Source organism: Quercus robur, chromosome 12 (genome assembly GCF_932294415.1).
Source record: "Quercus robur chromosome 12, dhQueRobu3.1, whole genome shotgun sequence".
Classification (NCBI taxonomy): Eukaryota; Viridiplantae; Streptophyta; class Magnoliopsida; order Fagales; family Fagaceae; genus Quercus; species Quercus robur.
The window spans coordinates 36,708,881-36,729,342 of record NC_065545.1 but is presented as its reverse complement, the minus strand read 5'-3'; the positions used below and the strand labels follow the sequence as shown (position 1 = coordinate 36,729,342).

Genomic DNA, 20,462 nt, shown 5'->3' with positions numbered 1-20,462 from the left:
AATTTGGAGTACATATCTCCACAAAAAATAAGAGGACAATTCTTCTAATCAAAATTTATCCATCCAATTAGACTTAACATGACCAACCACTTCTGAGCCCAAATTCTTCTTCTTCTCAAAAAAAAAAAAAACTTCTGAGCCCAAATATTTCCTATAAAAAAAAAAAAAAAGAACTTTTGAGCCCAATTTTGGCCCATATTATTCTGAATCTCTCAACAAACTGGTGACAGTTACTATTAGGATTTAGGATGCAACGAAATCATAGGAGAGTCGGAGAGACAAACCTCCCTCCTCTCCAAGTCGGTGACGGTTTCGTGCTCAACAAGTAATAATACCCTATATATAAGTACCTATCGTTTCAAAACAAAACAGAAAAAACAAAAAACCTCTTCAGCCACCACTTGTAGAATCGAATCTCAGGTACGGTTTCTTCTAAAGCATAATCGAAAAATCTTAGGTTTTTTTTTTGTTAGTACTATGTGTTTATCCCATGTTATTAGTGATCTAGAGTTCTGCTTTGCTTTGCTTGAGATATTATGATCCGGTTGTCTGATTTTTTCAAACCTATGACTTCAATATAATACTTAGATGAAGAGTTTTTGTTCATTGTTTTGATATGTTTATGTATGTTTTTGTGTATGATTAATGAGTTCTCGTCAATGGAGTGGAGTGTCCTTAATTATATAAGGAGTTTCTAATCTTGTAGGAAAACTAGATTATGGTTCTATATTTTGCTCAAAATAAGACAATGAGTTTGATAAAGATTGGTTGATTATTGGTGGTTGTTTTAAAATGTAATTGCATCAGTGCACTAATTGATTTTTCATTGTTTTTGGGCTTTTTTTTTGCAGGTCTGAATTTGGGTTAGTAGTAACTGGACTTTGTTTTATCATGGTGCTTGTTCTTCCGCCAATGAAATCAACCCCTGCTTCATATTATGATCATTCAAATGAGACTGAAAAATCAGCTGTTGTCTATCTTGATCCTTTTCCTTATTTGAAGCGTGTGGGTTTTGTTCCTCGAAAGGCAGAGGATTTTGGGGATGGGGGTGCGTTTCCTGAAATTCACATTGAGCAATACCCTCTTGACATGGGTAGGGACAGATTGTTGAAGCCTGGATCAAAGATTGTTCCTGTTATTATTGATACCCATGGCAATATTGCCTATGATGCGATTGTGAGGCAGAATGAGAATTCAAACAAGATTCTTTACTCACAGCATAAAGATCTTGAACCTAAGGTTATGAAATATGACTGTGAAGAGAAATGTGATGATGAAGAGCTGAAGAAAGAGATTGAGAAGAGTAAGAGATTGAGAAGACAACACTAGAAACAAAAGCTGCACTTGAAAAGATTGTGAATGTGAGGTTGAGTGCGGCACAACCAAAAAATGTGCCAAAACAGTCTTCCGACTCAAACTTTATCAAGTATAAACCGTCACAACAATCAGCTGCGTTCAACTCAGGGGCTAAAGAGAGGATAATCAGGATGATGGAGATGCCTGTGGATCTGCTTGAGCCTCCTAAGTTCAAGCATAAGCATGTTCCAAAGGCTTCTGGGTCCCCACCTGTACCAGTGATGCGTTCTCCTTCTCGGCCCATGACTGTGAAGGACCAACCAGATTGGAAGGTCCTACCTTGCATTTCAAATTGGAAGAACCCAAAAGGTTACACGATTCCTCTTGATAAGCGTCTCGCAGCTGATGGTAGAGGCCTTCAAGATGTCCAGATCAATGATAATTTTGCAAAGCTTTCAGAAGCATTGTATATTTCAGAGCAGAAGGCCCGAGAAGCTGTAACCATGAGATCGAAGGTTCAAAAGGAGATGATGATGAAGGAGAAGGAAAGGAAAGAACATGAACTGAGGGCACTAGCTCAAAAGGCACGTTTTGAGAGAACTGGTGTGGTACCCCCTGCTGCTGTTTCAATCCCCTCTGAGAAGAATGCCATGGATAGTTCTGATATGAGAATTGATCGTGAGCACGCTAGGGAAAAAGAGAAGGATCTGCCTAAGGAGACAAGGGAGGAAAGGGAAGAATGCATACAGCGTGAGAAAATTCGTGAGAAGCGACGGCGAGAGAGGAAGAAGGAGAGAAAGTTGGAGGCCAAGGATGCTGCGATGAGAAAGAAGAGCAAGATCACAAGAGATAGAAATCGTGATGTTAGTGAGAAGGTAGCTCTTGGCATGGCTTCTGCTGGAGCAGGAAGAGGAGAAGAGATTATGTATGACCAAAGACTGTTCAACCAGGAAAAAGGAATGAACTCTGGATTTGCAACTGATGATCAATACAGTGTGTATGATCAGGGCTTGTTTACTGCTCAGCCAATGCTTTCAACCCTATACAGGCCAAAGAAAGATGTTGATGCTGAGATTCCTCGATGTGCAGATGGACCACTTGAGTTTGAGAATGTGGCTGAAGAGGATGATTTATTTCAATTGGATCAGTTTATGACAGAGGTGAATAGAGGGTAAGAAAGCCCTCAATTAAGTTGGTACTGGAGGGACTATGAGAACAAGTGCTGGATCTTCAACGCAAGATGGCTCTGAAAGAGGTTTCAGTAGAACTTGCATTTTATTTGAAAGAGGGCGTTAACTTAAGTAGCTCTTTCTTTTTTTGGTTGGGCATATATTTAACGAGTCCTCATCTTTTTTTGTCTTGTTGATTAAAAATTCAGCAGCTGCAAAAAAAATCCTAGATCCTTGATGTCTTATTTTCCTATAGTAGTTGCAGAAAAGCTATCATTTATTGCTGCTCTGCTTGATCTGCGTGTTATAATTGCTTTTCCTTGGAGATTATCTGTTATCCTTTTTTAAATTTCAGTTTTTTTTTTATTAGATGATTTATAAGAGTGGGTACTCAAGAATTTTTGGCTTTGGCTTTGGCTTTTTGGCTTGATTGCCTTGCCTTGAATTCTTTTGTCCCACATTGGAAAGATGACTTCCCACTTTCTACCTTATAAGGCATGAACCAATGAGAAAGAGTACCACTAGTTTGGTTAAAGAAGTAGTGGTACACTACTCCTTCGCTTCAAAGCTTATAAGGTAGAAAGTGGGGGGATTTCTCTTCGATGTGGGACGCCTAGGACGTTACAAAGCATGCCGAGGTCGGCCAAGGACGTTGCCAAGCATGCCGAGGACGGCCAAGGACTTTGCAAGCATGCCTAGGACGTTGTAAGCATGCCTTAGGTACCCACAATAAGTATCTAGAAAACTTTTTTGAGTTAAAAGTTTTGTAGCTGATAAACTTCATGCATTGATTCTGATCAGTCTTTTGCTTCTTTTGTGAGAATTAAATCCGAATTTTCTTTCTTCTCTTTCCATTTTTTTCCCTTGTCTTCTGCTTTTCTTTCCATGCTTGTGTTTTCAGAGAAACTGAAGACAGCTTTCCTCGAGTGTCAAGGAGACATAAAATCGGAAAGTCTGATCATATTTCGGTACACATATACATTCTTAATGGGGTCTCACTAAATATAAACGATCAGCAATCTGGAAATGCTCCTGCTTGAATGACATTAGATTCTATCATATTATGACCAGTCCAAGAGGATTGCATATTGTTTAGTGTTCCAAATATATAGGCATAAACCTTGTATACAGTTTTTCAAGTTTGGGAAAGTGCTTCTATTGGAAGGAAATCATGTTATGCTGTTTTGAACAGCACTTGCTTTAATGGACATGGTACTAGAATGTGTGTGTGATTTGTGTAAAGTTGCATGTGAGCAATTCAACTTTATCACTGTTTTTTGGTTTGCTTTGGCCTTGCCCTGAGTAAGTTCATTGTTTATCTGCTGGGGGGAGAGATCATTATTAAACCCTAGAATGAAGAGGAAGGAGGAAAAAGAACTTAGAATTGACTCTTGATGTGAAAATGTTATGTTTAAATATCCTTGTCATAAATTTTCTTTCCCCATCTTTCACTTCCAAATAATGATGATGCTTGTAGGATTTATGCTCTTTGTATTTAGTAATTATATATAATCTTCAGAATCTTTGTGCACATCTTTTGAGTCAAGTCATCTAAACAATGAAAAACTACACTTGCAACACTCATAAAATTATAACATTAGTACAAGAGATAGGAGGTCTACCAGGTACCAAATGCAGTGGTAGTCCTACACTTAGATGTTCTTCTTACCTGATCCACCCAGCATTTATGTACCCAGATTGGAGTGATTGAAATTTCCTTACTCAGTGAACTTCAATGCATTTAACCTTCTTAATGCTCGTGCTTTCTTTGTATATTATTTTTCCCTTTTCTGCTCTTGTAATTTTGAAACTTCACAAAATCAACTCTATGCCCGATTCCTTCAACTATTTTTCTCTAAAGAGTTTCTCAGTGATGGAAATTGGTTTCAAAACATTGGGGTTTCCTATAATGACATACAAGGGGTTTCCTATAATGACATACAAAGATGTTGAATATTGCTTCTGAAAACAATCATTTAATCAACACATGTCCCCTATTCTTTTCCAGGGCTGAAGAGTTGGAAACAGAACTTATGAAAATGGTCAAACAAGATAATCAGTGGCAATTGAGCGCAAGGGTATATCTAAAGTTTATTAAGAAACTTATTCTTGAAGTAGTTTTGCCTGCTTATTATGTTACATTGCAAAATATCTGTGCTGTTATAGCATTAAAAAGGATGTGTCCAGGTTTCCTCCCTCCCTCCTCTCTCTCTCTCTCTCTCTCTCTCTCTCTCACGCGCACAGAGTTTTGGATTTTTTTTCCCCTTAAAGCTCTGTTGGATCCTTTATGTACATTTTATCAACTTGCTGCAGTTCATGTGATAAATAGCCTATCTAAAGCATTTTATGTGTCAACGCTTTTTGCAAGAGAGTGGATATCTTCTGCTTCTCTACAATCCTGCAAGTATTATATTGTGAGCTTTAGCTCAAATGGAACTTCCTCTCCCATAAATAGTGAAGGGTAGGGTTGAGTTTAAGACCCACTCAATATTGTTCAATTTAAGATTTCTATTGCCTCACAATTTGCTACTAATTAGTGTTTTAGATCCATGAAACAGAAAATCTTAAGAGGTCTTGTTTTGTGATCTTATTTATATTTGAATTTTGCCTCACTAGTTTATTATGTTCTGATGGAGATGAAAGTATGAGATCATTTTACCATCCAACTAAGTAAAATGCTTGTCATCATCTCCTCTATGTCAGAACTGGATGAGTCTCCAAGTACCATAAGTTCCTCTCCCGTAAACTCCTTGTCAGCCATCTTGCTTAAAAGGTTTAACATTTTTTTATTTTATATTATCTTGCAGGTGGAGCAGTTGAGGCAAGAGTTAGCAGAGCTAAAGCAAGTTCTTGCTGACAAGAGAGTCGAATAAGCATGGAGCAAGATGCAGCTCCTCAGAAAATATGTGTTTTTATGTGTTTCAGGTTTGTTCTGATCTTTAATGTGCCCTGCTTATTAGAGATTCTAGTAGAGTCTAAGGAGTTTTGGAAAGAGATAAGCAGTCTAAAAGATTTAATTCACATGTGAGAAGTAGTAGCTCATCTGTTCTCTGGGTTGAATTTGTTGATCAATGACCTTAGGTTGCAAGTTTAAGGGTTAAATGAAACAAACCCAAAACTCTAAGGTTTAAAATGTAATTTATCCTTATTATTATTTAACCATACCTGCACCTTTTAAAGGAGAAGTACTACCACATTGTAGGCAGTCATGAGTGAAACATGTGTAAAGTGGTTTTCGCATTTAAGTTTTGTTATTTGTTGCACTAAAAGAAGTTTATTTACAAAACAGTTTCAATTTTAAGTCCCCACCTATCTTCATTATTCATTTCCATTATCCTGGATGATAACAAAGGAGAGTATAATGGGCAACATAAAACTTTATATTTCACCCAAGTAACTAGGTTTGATTTTCTAGAAATAACTTTCTCACTCTAAACAGAGATTTCTCTCTCTATCATCTATATTTATGGTTGCCAAATTTATTTATGAACAAGCACTAGGTGATACACAGTTTAATCAAAGATTTCCTGCTCTCTATCTTTTTTTCTACCCATAATAACAAAAACAAACAATAGAGATGACCATAGGCTTCAAATTAAAATGATCACCTCTTTGTTTTGGCGTAAAACATTTTCGGAAAAATAGTTTCCTCATTTATGGTGTTTGGGCTGGTTGAAAATTTGGTTAAATTGAAATGATTTTCATTGACCAAGAAACCACTTTCTTTGAAGCTAAAAATGTATCACACCTTTTAGGGGTGTAAAACATTCGCATCCGTTTTTAACCTCAAGAGAACAGAAACCTCAAAAATACCAAAATTATTCCAAGAATCTTAAAAATTATCAAAATACCCTTGAAACCTCAAAACTGTTAAAAATACCCCGAAAGCCATAAATATGACAAAAATACCCAAGGAAACCTCTAAAATGATAAAAATACTCTTAAATTTTCCAAAATGACAAAAATACACTCAAAACCTCCAAATATTCTTAAAACCTTTACACACTTGACTCAAAGCTTGCCTTAGAGGCCTCCTCGTCCTTTGCTTACAAATATCTCTAGTTCAAACCCCTTTCCCTACCCCCTCTATCTACCTATCCAAAAAGAAAAAAACAAATAACAAGCCTAGGTGTCAAGTATGCACCAACGTTGCTCACTGGAGGTGAAATTCCTCTTCCTAACCGAAATCACATTTCTAATTAGTACCTTCGTCCAATATTGTTGGTCCTATTTAGAAAATCCAACTTTTAAAGATCATTTAATGCATTGTCTATTAGTTAAAAAGGTACAAGTTTCCAAAACTACCCTCATTAATTTAAACTCTAATGAAAAAATGGTATTGATTTTTCAAATAAAGTAAAGATAAGTTTGGAAATTTATTTATTGACTTTTCAAAGAGGACTTCATATTGGGACATTCCAAATTGTTAGTCCTGTATTCCATTTTGGGATGGAGGGAGTATTATTTAGGTTATGCATACAATACTTATTAATAACTTTTTATTTGATGATTATCCATACCAGTCTAGTATAATTGGAGTATTTTTGTTTGGTGCCCACACTCATCACAGAAATCACAACAAATTAAAAATAAAATTCTGTCAGGATAGGAATATGATAAATTCTAAATACCTAATTTTCAATTCACATCTGCATTGAACTTCTTTTTTTCAGTCAACTTCATCTTCAAATTTGAAATAAAACAAAGTAGAAGAGAGACGATTGCAAGCAAAAAGACAATGAAAATTAAAGTTCAGTATTTTTTTAAATCGACAAATCAAAATGCATTCTACTGGGTTCCTTTGAATACATGTTATGAAGAAACGAGTGTTCTAATACGGTACCTCATTTAAAAAATAGTCAAATTTAAGGATTTATTTTAATTATAATTTTTTTTTTAAATTTAAGATTATAAAAAAAAACACGAGTTCATAGATTAAATACTTTTTTTTTTTTGAATAAGATTCTATTATTAATAAAAAATTAAAAAATAAAACTCAGATTTACAACAAAGCCCAACAACTCAAATACTAGCTGCAAAATACAACAGCAGACCCACACTGTCAGCACACTGGGACAGCAAAACTCTGATAACTTCTGTTTTACTGTTTTTCTGTAATTATAAAATGAAATTTCATCTTTTCCTTGTAATATTCATTGTATGTTAACTGTAAATTGTATATGGTGTTGAAGAACGACTCATGTTGTCACAAGTTATTGTTTGGACACTGAGGTATTGGATAGAAGGAAGTTTTCAATGTCATATGTTAGGAAATTGTATTCTAGATGCTCCATATGGTTGTAATTTAACTTCCTACTCTGACTCTGAGAATGGTGCTTAGTATTATCTGTTTTCTAGTCTGATATGAAGAGAGTTAAAATCGTATTGTTAACAATGCTATGTGACCATTTGCTCCTTTTTGGCTAGTTAGGGATAGACAGTAGGATTTTCTCCCCTTTAAAAAACAGTGATGTTTATAATATATGTTAAGGATAAGCATGGCAGTGCATATCCATCCCCTACAAACAAGCATGATAGAACTCTTATCTACTATATTAATAAGTGATAAACTTAGAATGGATAAAGCAAATATTAGGAGATAGTATATTTTTGTATTTTGGATTCCTATACTTTGTACATTTCTATCAACAATTGCAACCAATCCTATTACAAATATAATAGTCTCCACCATATTAATGTGAGGTAGAAAGTTCAGATTCAAATTTACAAAGTTTACATGGTATCAGAGCAAAATTGACCAAAGTCACCTTTAATCAAAATTGTCTCCTTTTTGTCCACTCTAACCAATGTCACTAATTCTGAAAACTTCTCAAACACCTCACGCACATCTCTCACCACCCTACACCATTTGATAACTATTAAGTTCATGGGGTAATTATCTCTTGTGGAAAGCACAGGTTGTCCCATACCTAAAGGGGCAACATCTAAACTTTTTATTTTTATTTTTATGGAAGATAGCTTGGAATGTGCTACCACTTAGGGAAGTCCTGATAAAAAGATTCTTAATTGAAGATGTATCATGTCCACTCTGCAGTAGAGAACCAGAGACTTTAACCATATTTTCATCTCATGCCCTCTAGCCCAAATAATCTGGGCTCACTCCCTCTTCTCATTGTTTTAACAACTCAACTGACTGGGTTAGTACTCTTTTGAATGCTACCAAGACACTACACATCCAGTTTGAAGAATCTCATTATTTCTTACTGTTATATGTTGTAAGTTGATTTGGATGGCTCAAACTCGGTCCTTAGGGAGTTTGGTCGAATTGATCCTCTAATTTTAGCAGGGGGAAAAAAAAAACATTAAAACCTCACTACCTTCAATAAAAACAATTGGCCTGGGAATTGGCTTAAGTAGAAACCTCAAGGCAAGTTCACTGGAGTCCTACTCCTAGGCTAATAACATTTGATGTAGCAGTCTTTAATTCCTCTGTAATACTTTCAGCCATATGCCACAACCACTAAGCTTAAATCCTCTACTTAATTCTTATGGTCTAGTATCTGTACTGATCCAGGTGACTCTTTATGGATGAAAGCTGAAGCTGCTTTTTTTTAGTGGAAAGAATGCTTGGAGAGGGTTTCAACAACTTTAGTTTAGAGGGTGATGCTCTAAATGTAATTAATCCTATAGCCTGCTCTCTTGTTATTCTCCGTTGGTTTGTAGCCTCTATTATTGCAAAAATTAGAACTCCATTATATTTTGTTTCCTTTTGGTTTGTAAACAATTTTCAGCCAACTCTACTTTACTCTCCGACTCCTTCCTCCCTCTTCCTCTATCTAAATTGGCTATTAGGCTCATGATATTGCGTGTTGAGCTAGTCTCTTTTGTGCTAAGGACGGATCCCTATCTCCTAAGTTCCATCCTCTTTGTTCATGAGTTTGAATGGTGTGGTAGATGGTATCTCTTCATCAAGAATTGTTGTTTGCTTTCGTTAATAATATGGTGTCATTCAGGAGAATAAAAAAGGGCGGTAAATTTTGACCATTTTAACCTAGCTGTTCTAGTTACTGACAACTGATTCATTCTCTTGTGTTTGGTTGACCCTAAGAAAATAGTTTTTGCTGTTTGATTTGCACCAAAAAAAAAAAAAAACTTGTAACTCCAAATAATTATTTGAATAAAAACTTTTATTAAAAAATGGTCCATTTAGCATATATAGATGAGAGAGAGAGAGAGAGAGAGAGAGAGAGAGAGATTTTTTATTATTTATTATTTTTATTTTTATAAATTTGTTCCATTTAAGAGTTTCAATTGGGAAAATAGAACCAAAAGAAGAATATCTAGGCAGAAAAAAAGGAATAGATTGGTTTGATAAAAAAATTTCATTAAGAAAAAAGTTATCCATTGGTCAATGCCAATTAAGGATTGGTTGACTGTAATTAACAGTCGGTCAATGGAGAGAGACGAGGCAAAACTAATGACATAGAGTTTATTTATATTTTCTTTAATGGCATGTAGTTTATTTGTGGTGTTGTGTTGAGCATGCATCGTACATAAAACATTTTCCCTTTTCAACTATTACTTCATTTGTTTCAGTGTAAGATACTTTCATGACTTCTTATTTAATGTTTGGAAAAAATATTTTCTATGGAAAATCACAAACTTCTCTCTCTCTCTCTCAATATATATATACCTCAGGTTGGTTTTTGTGAGTTAGGTTGGGTTGAAATTTTATTTTGAGCTTTAGGTTGGGTTGAGTTTAGATTGATCGTTTCTTCAACTCATCTAACCTAACTCTATTCATTGTGTGTATATAAATTTATTTTACTATCCTTATTTTAATAAATTTTGGTTTTTTGAAAATTAGTTTTGAATTATTTGGAATATAATGTAAGCATATTATATGAATTGTAATAATTTATTGAAATACGTATTTAAATAAATGATAATTTTTTTTGTTACACTGAATAAAATATGTATGTACAACCCACCAACCTAATTGGATCGGGTTAGTTTCTACATGTGATGGGTTGGGAATTCCATGAAACAAAATGAAGCCTATATTGACTTGTTTTCCTTTGTCTTGTGTTTTTCTTCTTTACTAAACATCAAAAAATGTGAAAATATTTTATAGAAATCCTATTTTGGCAAAAACAGTCCAAGTGGAAGATATTTTTTGGTATAAGATATAACACTTAACATGTATCGAAATCGAATATCCAATGGTTTAAAGTTCAATCTAACTCTTAATATTTATCTTTATAAAGTGCAAAATTAGATAAATTCAACATGCAAAATTAGATATTTTTCTTTTTTGGTATAAGATATATCACTTAACATGTATCGAATATCCAACTGTTAAAGTTCAATCTAATTCTTGATATTGTCTTTATAAAGTGCAAAATTAGAGAAATTCACCGTGTTAATATGAACAAAGTTTTCATATAAATTGGTTTTAAGGAATCTCCTTCAACTCATTACATAACTCATAAAACTATTTATATGTATTTTTTAAATAATTCACATGACTTATTAAAGGAGAAAGTTTTGCTACAAATTTAGTTGTAGTCTAAGACTACAATTTCCACTAAAAAAAATACCATAACATATTTTGAAAATCTAATCGTTGGATTGCATGTTTTTTATGCTCTTAACACACATCAACTTTTAAACATTTAATTGCTAACATACTATTGATTTTTGATCTTCTAAAAATGTTGTAAGCATGAAGGATATAAGAAAAAAAATATAATTCAATAATAGATTTGTCAAAATTCACATATTGAGTGGAGTTGTAACCTTATGCTATAATTAAGTTGTCAAATTTTGTCTCTTATTAAATAGGTTATGTGACTAAAACTACATATGAATGGTTCTATCCATTGGTTGGAAATCCTTCCCCCCACCCCCCCCCCCCCCCCTCCCTCTTATTTATAGAAAGAATGGTTAACATTTTCAATAAAACTTAAATATACTACATTATAATATAGATATCCAGATTTTAGTTGAACCTCGAACCTATCTCTTGTAGATCCTCTGTATTTTAAATTTAGATTTGGATTTGTACGTGGATTTAAGTCCAACCTGATTAATCATATTCCAACAAAAAAAGTCCCACCGGAACCAAACTAGTCTAAACTCCAAACATTGATTGTCCTAACATACCCAACCAATTGTGCAGGCTGCTTATTATGGTTTTGAAAGTTTGAAGTTCTACAAATTTATAAAGAATGATGCAATCAACATGATGGTCTAGAACAATTGGTCTTTCTTCTTCTTCTTTTATGCTTTTTTAGCTAAGAGTTCCATTGTTCAATATACCAGGGCCCTCATAGTTTTGACTTTTCAAAATTTGACTTTCAAGTGTAAGTGTGTAACGCATATAAGATAACTGGTACCAATTCCACCACCGTCTATCTTTAGGAAAAACAAATTTAAAAAATGAGGAAAGAAAACCTGGTGGCAGCCTATTCTATAAGGGGCTAACAAAGTGGGTCGGTAGCAGAAAGAGACTTCAAAGCAGGCCCTATATTCAATCATTTATTACTATTGCTCTCTCATATCATATTCTCAACCTTGCAAGAAACCTCAATTTGGAATATGTGGTTTTCAAGTGATATCATGTCCCTGATCTCTTTGAAAGCTTCATCCATCAAATTTGCTTTTTTCCTTGGTCATAATTTACGGTTTTGTTTGTATGCCAATGAAAATGGTTCTCTATGATTTTGTTTTCTCATGGAATCAGAAATCCACCATCTTAATTGGAAAAAAATTAAATTAAATTAAAAAAAGGTAAAAGGATCACCATATTATTATGGTAATAAGATTCTGAAATGATATTATGCCATTTTCATGTTAGTAATACTGTTCCTCCAAGTGCTTTTTTTCAAGTGGAAAAGAAAAAGGAAACAAGCAATTCTCATCTCAAAAGGACAGCCAGAGATTTCATAATTCATTATTTACCTTTGAATCAAAGTCATATTAGTTTAGATGGATTGCTGGTGCCTCAACAAAAAACAAAAAAAAGAAAAAGAAAGGGAATCCTAAATGGGTTTTAACCTAAAAGCACATACCATTATTATGACAAAAAAAAATTGCATCTTTCTGAGTTTTTTGGCAAAGCTTTTCTGATCCATTAAGCTTTGTGGGTTTCTTAATGGGATGACTTTTCTTGCTTTATTCTCCTACATTCCTCTCAACCCACAACTACTTTCTTGGTGGATATCAATCTTTCTAGGCCATTTTCCCTTGAAACAAGGCTGTCAATATATACTTTCAACTTCAGTGGCTCTACTCATCTCAACATCAACTTTTGAAGGATCTTTTGCAAATTTATCAATCCGATTATCATGACGAGTGCTTTCAACCTATTAATCTTAATCATGATTCTTTCTAATTTATTCTAATTCATTAAGACTAAATTACTAGCCCACCAAATAAAGAGAGAAGACATGTAGTATTATCCAAAAGACCAAAATGGAGTGAAGATATTATTGCCAAGGAGGATCCTGATTATGCTAGGTACAAATCATTTCGAAGTTAAAAAAGGATCCATTAAAAATATAAATAAATAAATAGTTAAAGTTAATAGGCAGCAATAGAAAAATGCAACTACAAATTGGAAAATGACATTAGATTTCCTAAGTTTAGACAACTTTTCAAGTGGTTACTTTTTGGTATATTAGTTTATCCCTTGAATTATTAAAATATTTCTTGACAATAGCCCTTTCAACAAATTTTTTTTTATTGGCACATAAATATTAAATACGAAATGAATTTCATGAAGTATTTACTATTTATGCTGTAGGACAAATCTTCTCACATGCCATCCTTTATTTTTTGATAAAGTCATTTGGAGCCTTTCTTGATTCAAGTTCATTTGTTTAATTTAGGCCACGAGATGACGAACTATAATTATGTTGGTGATAAAGGATTAAATAAAAGCTAAGAACATCACATGGTAATGGTGTTGTGTTGCCAATGCCAAGCCCATTAATTTAAAAGAAAGGTACAATACTGCCCTAATGGCTATCAAGAAAGCTCATATTGACAAGGGAAGCATCATTTTCTGTGATGCTCGGTTTACATATTCCTGCTTTTTTAAAAAGTCTTCCCCATGTGTATGTGCAGCCAAGAATCATGGGTTCTCTATAATTGTGTATTGGTACTGTTCGAGCTGTAATTTCTGCCATTCCAATGCCACTACTTCATGGCTTAAACTGTGCTAGAAAAGATTTCAGTAAGGTCATGTTTGCCTGTCAAGTCCCACAGGGCCACATGGAATTGCACACTGTTCTAGAAATGGTTAACAAAACTATTCGTGAAGGACATGCTTAATTGGGCTGAAAATTTTCCACATGGTACGGTTTTTTTTTTTTTTTTTTGGGTGCCTTCTTCATGGTCAAGTGCAAATCATGTGTTCTTCTGTTGTGGGGTAAGGGTTTGGAACTTAGAGAAAGTAGAGAACACAAAACATTGAAGAAAGAATCTCTAACAACATTTTAAATGGCTCTCCTAGCTTTAGTTTGAGGCTTTGGGTACTTCATATTTACTGTTAATTCAATTGGGCTGATTAAGAAGGAAAAAAATCTGCCTTAAATGTTTGACTTGAACCTAATTTGAGGTAGTCTTTGTTCAGCTAGTATCTGAGTCTAATATGACACCTTTTTTTTTTTATTTTTTTTTTATTTTATTTTTTTTTTTATGGGTGTGAGGAAATTAAGTATTAACCCCTAATTATATCTAGTGAGTCCATCATCTTTTACAGGTGACAATGACCAAAACAATGACTCATTAGACATATTAGTTAGGCAAAAGCTAAGGAAATAATAAAATTCAAGATTGGTACCTCACAATGGTCCCTACTAGAGCTTTTAATCCCTCAACAGCTGCAAATTTGTCCCTCCCACAACCATTAACCCAAAAGACATTCCAATAGGAGTGGCTGGAGTGGCTTGGCTTATCCTCGGGTTCCAGGAAAAAAATGTTTATTTGATTTGATTAGATTAATGCTTCATTGACACGCCACAAATTATATGTGATTATAGTAACGGGTCAAGGGATGCAGGTGGAAACTCCATTCATTCAACATAACGTGTTACGACATGTTGCATCTAAATACAAAGGATAATCCCAATAGATAAATCCAAATAAGAAATGACACCAACAATTTTAATTTTCCTATACTCTACTACGTCCTAACCGTTGTGGGTGCATGGTTCCATTATTTCACTAGATTACCATAATAATGGTTTTGATGATAATTACAATAATAATAATAATAGCATGGTTGATTAATTCCAAGTTTTGTAGTTAGCGTATGCTTATATTAACTTTTCCTTTTAAAGGGGTTTTTCTTTGATGTTATGAGTGTTCGATTTCTATTATTAAGTGCAATAGTTAGTACTTAATAGGGATAGAGATTTTGATATCAACTTTAGCTAAATTTCTTTGAAACCTCCATAAGCAAGTAGGCCCTCTAGATTTATGTAAAGACAAAATATATAAGATCATGATTTGGCAACCTCTTCATTTTCTTAAATGATGATGCACACTTAACACTACCTAATAAGATTATGACCATGGCTTTCGGTACTACTAGACTTTTGTTTGTTGCTTGTTTTTACTAATTTCTTAGCTCAAATAAAGACACCACAATCCTTCCAAATCCAATCCATAATCCAAATTTGAGTTTAGAATTTTTCAACAAAATGCAACTCACCTTGAGATCATATATAGAAAATTATTATTGTACTGCGCAAAAGAGTTGATAGTTTCAAAGCAAGGAGGGAAAGTGGTTGTGGGTTTGTGTTTATATACAAAACAAAAGTGGATCATATATATTTTGAATTCAGTCGGAGAAAAAAAAAAAAATTAAACTGTTTGGTCAAAGTGCTAAGACTGTCAGGCAAGGTTGAAATAGCACAAAGGGATGATAGATATATAGAGTATCCTCTTTGGACCAAAGTGCAATAAGTGAAAGGTGTCGGCATTGTATAAAACGCCAAATATTAGGTTAAAGACTTGTTACTCTTGCACCCTATTATATAGGGTGTCATTACCATGCATTATTATGTGCATTCATGCATGCATTATCGGCCGACTTCGATTTTTTATTTTTTAGTTTTTGTGTGTGTATGTGTTTTTCTGTGTCCCATCGTATATTTTTTTTCATGATCCCTTTCTTTTTTCTTTTTTCTTTTTTTGTAACGTTTTTTTTCTTTATTTGGACTGCAAGATACATGAAGATTTAAAGATATGGCATAGTGTTTGTATAATGAATAATAAATCTTTTAGTTGAACAATAACTTAATCTTCCTGATTAATTTTGTTCTGGCAGTACTTATAGGTATTAATATCAATATAAAGTCTCTCATCATTGTGTTTTTAATAAATTTCCCTTCTTACTTAAACTTTCTTTGATGGGCACTCAAGAATTTTTTAGAACAAATCCGGCTATCTACCCCATAATATAAGAAAAGTAGTAAGGTATTCAAATTTAATTTTGTTTACTTATATACATGTGCCAAAATAGCTTCCATAATAGCAGGCGCACCACTTGAATTATATACCGTCAACAAAGATTGGATATCATGACTTTGTAGCATTATATATGCTGTGATTACCGGGGGGACTAGGGATTTAATTTTCAATTTGGTTAATTAATGGACTTTAATGTTACATGCATGTTAGAGACTCATATCCGTTTGAAAAACTTATCTCTCTTTGATACAAACAAGGCTGCCTACAGTCAGGTCAATAAGAAATAAAATGGCACTATCAAGTATCAAGTCTATCATTTCAATTCAGGAAGAGAAATTTCTGCCTTTGTGTACGAATCTGTTCTACATGAAACAAAAATTGGTCTTGTCTTTATATTATATTTTATGTTTGATCATTTTAACATATTATATTCTTCTGAAAACTTAGATTTCGCCAAAATGGAAAAGTGCTTCTAAAAGTTTATATATATATATATATATATAAAATATTAATTTATTTATTACTTATACATGAAATGTTGGGAATTTTGATTTAAAATATATTTTCTTACGTAAACAAAATATTTATATACATCAAATAAATCTTTACATCTTTGTATAAAAAAAAAAAAAAAAAGTAAATCTTGACATGTCTAAAAAAATACAAGTAAATTTAATAAAAATAAAATATAATTAAATTATGTATAAATACACTTTAATTTAATGAGCAATGTATGACATAAAAGTAATTAGAGAGAAGAAAAAATGCATCAACTATAAAATGCATTACATGTTTTTCGTAAGAATCTAGTGGGGTATTGTTGAAATTTAAATTCAAAATTATTGTTTTTACCAAAAATACAAGAGGGAGGGAGGGAGGGAGGGAGGGTGAGTGGGGGGTGGGGGGGGTGGGGGGGGGGGGGGGGGGAGGATTTTTCAAAAGTTACGAGTGGCCAGGGCCCCCTAGCTCCCCCTCGCTTTGCCTCTGTATTCATAGATATACATAAATACACATATTGTATGCGGATTTAATGCATAATACTTATAAAACACTAGTATACAGGTGTTCCTTTAAAAAAAAACACCAATATAGAAAATAAAATGACACTTGGGTGAATAATTAACGATATTTTAATGTTGAAAAACTCATGAAATGATAGTATATTCATAGGATTTTTAAAATATGAATAAGGAAATGTTGAAATTTTCTTAGTAAAATTTTCACTTGTATTTCTAATTTAATGGTTTTTAATAGTTAAATAAACTTCAAATACAGTTTATTGATAAACTCATAAAATAATAAATTATATCAATTTTAAACATACAATAATAACTGTAGGGTCACGTTTTTGCAGCCCAAACCCAAGATGTATGAGATCTTAGACCTGTGAGCCTTGTACAATAAATTTGTAGAGAGTGGATCGAAGAGCTAAGTCTCAGTGCATGGATAACAGTTAATATGGTGTTCATGACAGTCGGGCAAAGATGAACTAAGTTTATCTAAGAAGACTGGTCCTCGGACTGTGCTGAGGACTAGCCTTCTTAGATAAACTCAGTTCATCTTTGCCCGACTGTCATGAACACCATATTAACTGTTATCCATGCACTGAGGCCTAGCTCTTCGATCCACTCTCTACAAATTTATTGTACAGGGCTCACAGGTCCAAGATCCCATACATCTTGGGCTTGGGCTTGGGCTGCAAAAGCGTGACCCTACAAATTACAATAACCATTTTTGAATTTAAAAAAAAAAACTTAGAGTTTAACTTGAAAACAATATCAAATAATGAAGTTTATTATATAATTATTTCCAAAATTTATCACTTATTCATTTATATGAAAAATAAAAATTAACTATATATATAATTTGAGCTTATGACACTCTTGAAGGGTAATATCAATAGGAAAGATATTATTTCTATATTTTTTTATGAAGTTTGACATATAAAACACAAAAATATTATTTTAAAAAAAAATCAAAACTGTATACACTAAATTTGGCATGTATCCCTAATCAAGTAGAAGGTCAATTCATTCTCAAAAAAAAAAAGTAGAAGGTCAATTCTGCTACACACCGAAAAAAAAAAAGAAGAAAAAAAGTAGAAGGTCAATTCAATTTAGAAGTGTATAAATATTTTTTGAACTATAAGCCTTCTTTTTCTTTTTCTTTTTTTGTTTCTCCAAAAAAAAAAAAAAAAAAAAAAGGCCTTCTATTTTTTTGGGGGGGGGGGGGGGGGTGTTCCTATAAGAAATTTCTGAAATTTTTTGGAATTTATTAAAACGATTTTTTCTTTATTTCCATGCGACAATAATAAAAGCTTTAAAGAAAGAACTAAAATGGTTTATTTTATTTATTTATTATTTTACGCTGTAAATGGTGTGTAGAATCATTGAACGTGAAGAAATGTGGGAATTTTCGATTACGCTGATAGTGCAAGGGAATGTAAATTTGGAATCCTAGAATAACTAAGCAGATTGTATAAGGGAATTAATTCTGGACAAGATTTTAGGCAACAGAATTTTGGTTAAGTTTACGAAAATCCAATAACTGGAGAATGATTTAAACTAGGTTCTACCTCTAAACCACCATTGGAAGATGAAGAGAATAGATTTTATAAATGTCTATGTTCTTGTTGAACTTAGTGGTAGTCGTATTCTTATTGACGACAATAGTTGGCGTTCCTAAACCCTAATCTCCATCTTTTCTCATGAATTTAAATAGAAATCTCTTCTTATGAAGAGGAAGAGGCACCTATATATAGTATATTGCGTTTCCAAAAGCCATATATATAAGTTTTCACAAAATATTTTTACAACAGTGATGTGGCAAGTTATATATGATATACTATAGTTGAAGTACAATCAAAATCTAAACCAAATACAAATAGGTTTTTAATTATAGTCTAATTTTGAACTAATTGTTTGTTTTAATTCTCTTAATTTTGATGGCAAGTGACCCATTTATAATACTTAATACAATAGTCGAGATGACCATTTTACTCACCTGATGACCATTTTACTCACCTAGGTAAGAGTCGTAATACCGTCTAATCATTACTATTATTGAATGATTTCATACATAAACACAAGTTATAACTAGGCTATTAATAGTAGATGATAAAATAATGTCAGTGTTGGCTTAAAATAAAAACAAATAAAAATCTATTAACTCAACTGTTATGAAAATTATTGTGTGATAGCATTACTCATTACCTTTATAGGGTAGTGATAAATTTTGATGATACACACTGTCTTTACATTATCTTTAAGATAAGATTAATGATGTAGACCTACATACTCTAGGCATAAACAAGACGCAACCCAACATAACATATCTAACAAATAAATTAATACTAACATAGAGAGAAGGAGATTTACATATCTCACTAGCTACTTCTAATATATTAATTTTAATTTGTACAATTCTAGCTATCTTTATAACTAAAAGAACCGACCTTCTAGTTTGGGTTGTTGAAACGATCGAAGGTGGAAACCAGGCCTAATCCACCATGATGAAGCAAAAAAAAAAAAAAAAAAAAAAAAAAAAAAAAATCACTCTTGAAGAGAGAAAGAGAGATAGGATTTGGATTTAAAATATTAGAACGTATGGTATAATTGATCAACACCAAACAAGTGGAAATAGATTGGGTCCATAGTAATAGTATATGTACTAATGGACCCTTTTAAATATGTACTAGATTTGTACTAGTTCTTTGTATTTTGATGTCTCCCAAGACCACATGTAGAGCACATGATGTGCCTGATTTGAATTTCATTGATAAGATACACAAAGCAAGAAGATCGTGAAAGAGTTGGGTCCCTTATGGTTATTGTAGAAGACAAGTTACACCCCATGTTAATGATGCAATATATGGTTCTGTCAATGGATCGGGTACAAGTGTACCTGCCTTGGTCCTATGAGTTTAGCCCAACTATGATGTGTGTGGGCCCAAACTTGTTTTGTCAAATTTCATTCTGTTTTGGATACTGAGATTCTGTCCTTCAAGAAGGTGAGAAGATGAAATGAGTAAAAAGGAGAAAAAATTATAAAGTCAGATTTTTTTTTTCTTTTTTTTACTCATGAGAGATATATCATATATACACTAACTATAAAATTAAAATGAGGGTTGGTATTATATTACATGTTGTCACATAACCCAAAATAAACATTTAAACAAATTAACGTGATGGACATGTGTTAAAAAAGTATTTCCCACTTTTGTTGATTGTAATCTTCTTCAGCTAATAAGTTCGCACTTCTATTGAAGAAATGCTAACATATTAGCTGAACCAGATCGCAGTATCCCACTTTTCTATTATCATTTATGGAGTTGGTTTAGAAGCTAGTAGAGAACTCTTGTGACTTATCACATTGGGAGTTCAAGATTGTTGGGTTTAAGGAGGGGTATGTTCTACTATTGTGGAGGTGATTTTGCGCCATTCATGAGTAGAGTTTAAGTGAGTTGGGGACAATAACCACTCTTATGAACTCTCTTTTTTTATTTAGAAATATATATATATATATATATTCACACTTTTATTTGTGGTACTGTCT

General features: G+C 33.0%; 1 pseudogene; it reads left to right on the top strand.

Moving 5' to 3' along the window:
• The first annotated feature begins 202 nt into the window (after positions 1-202).
• On the top strand, positions 203-7,860 carry LOC126708639 (SNW/SKI-interacting protein-like; annotated as a pseudogene).
• Positions 7,861-20,462: the final 12,602 nt, after the last annotated feature.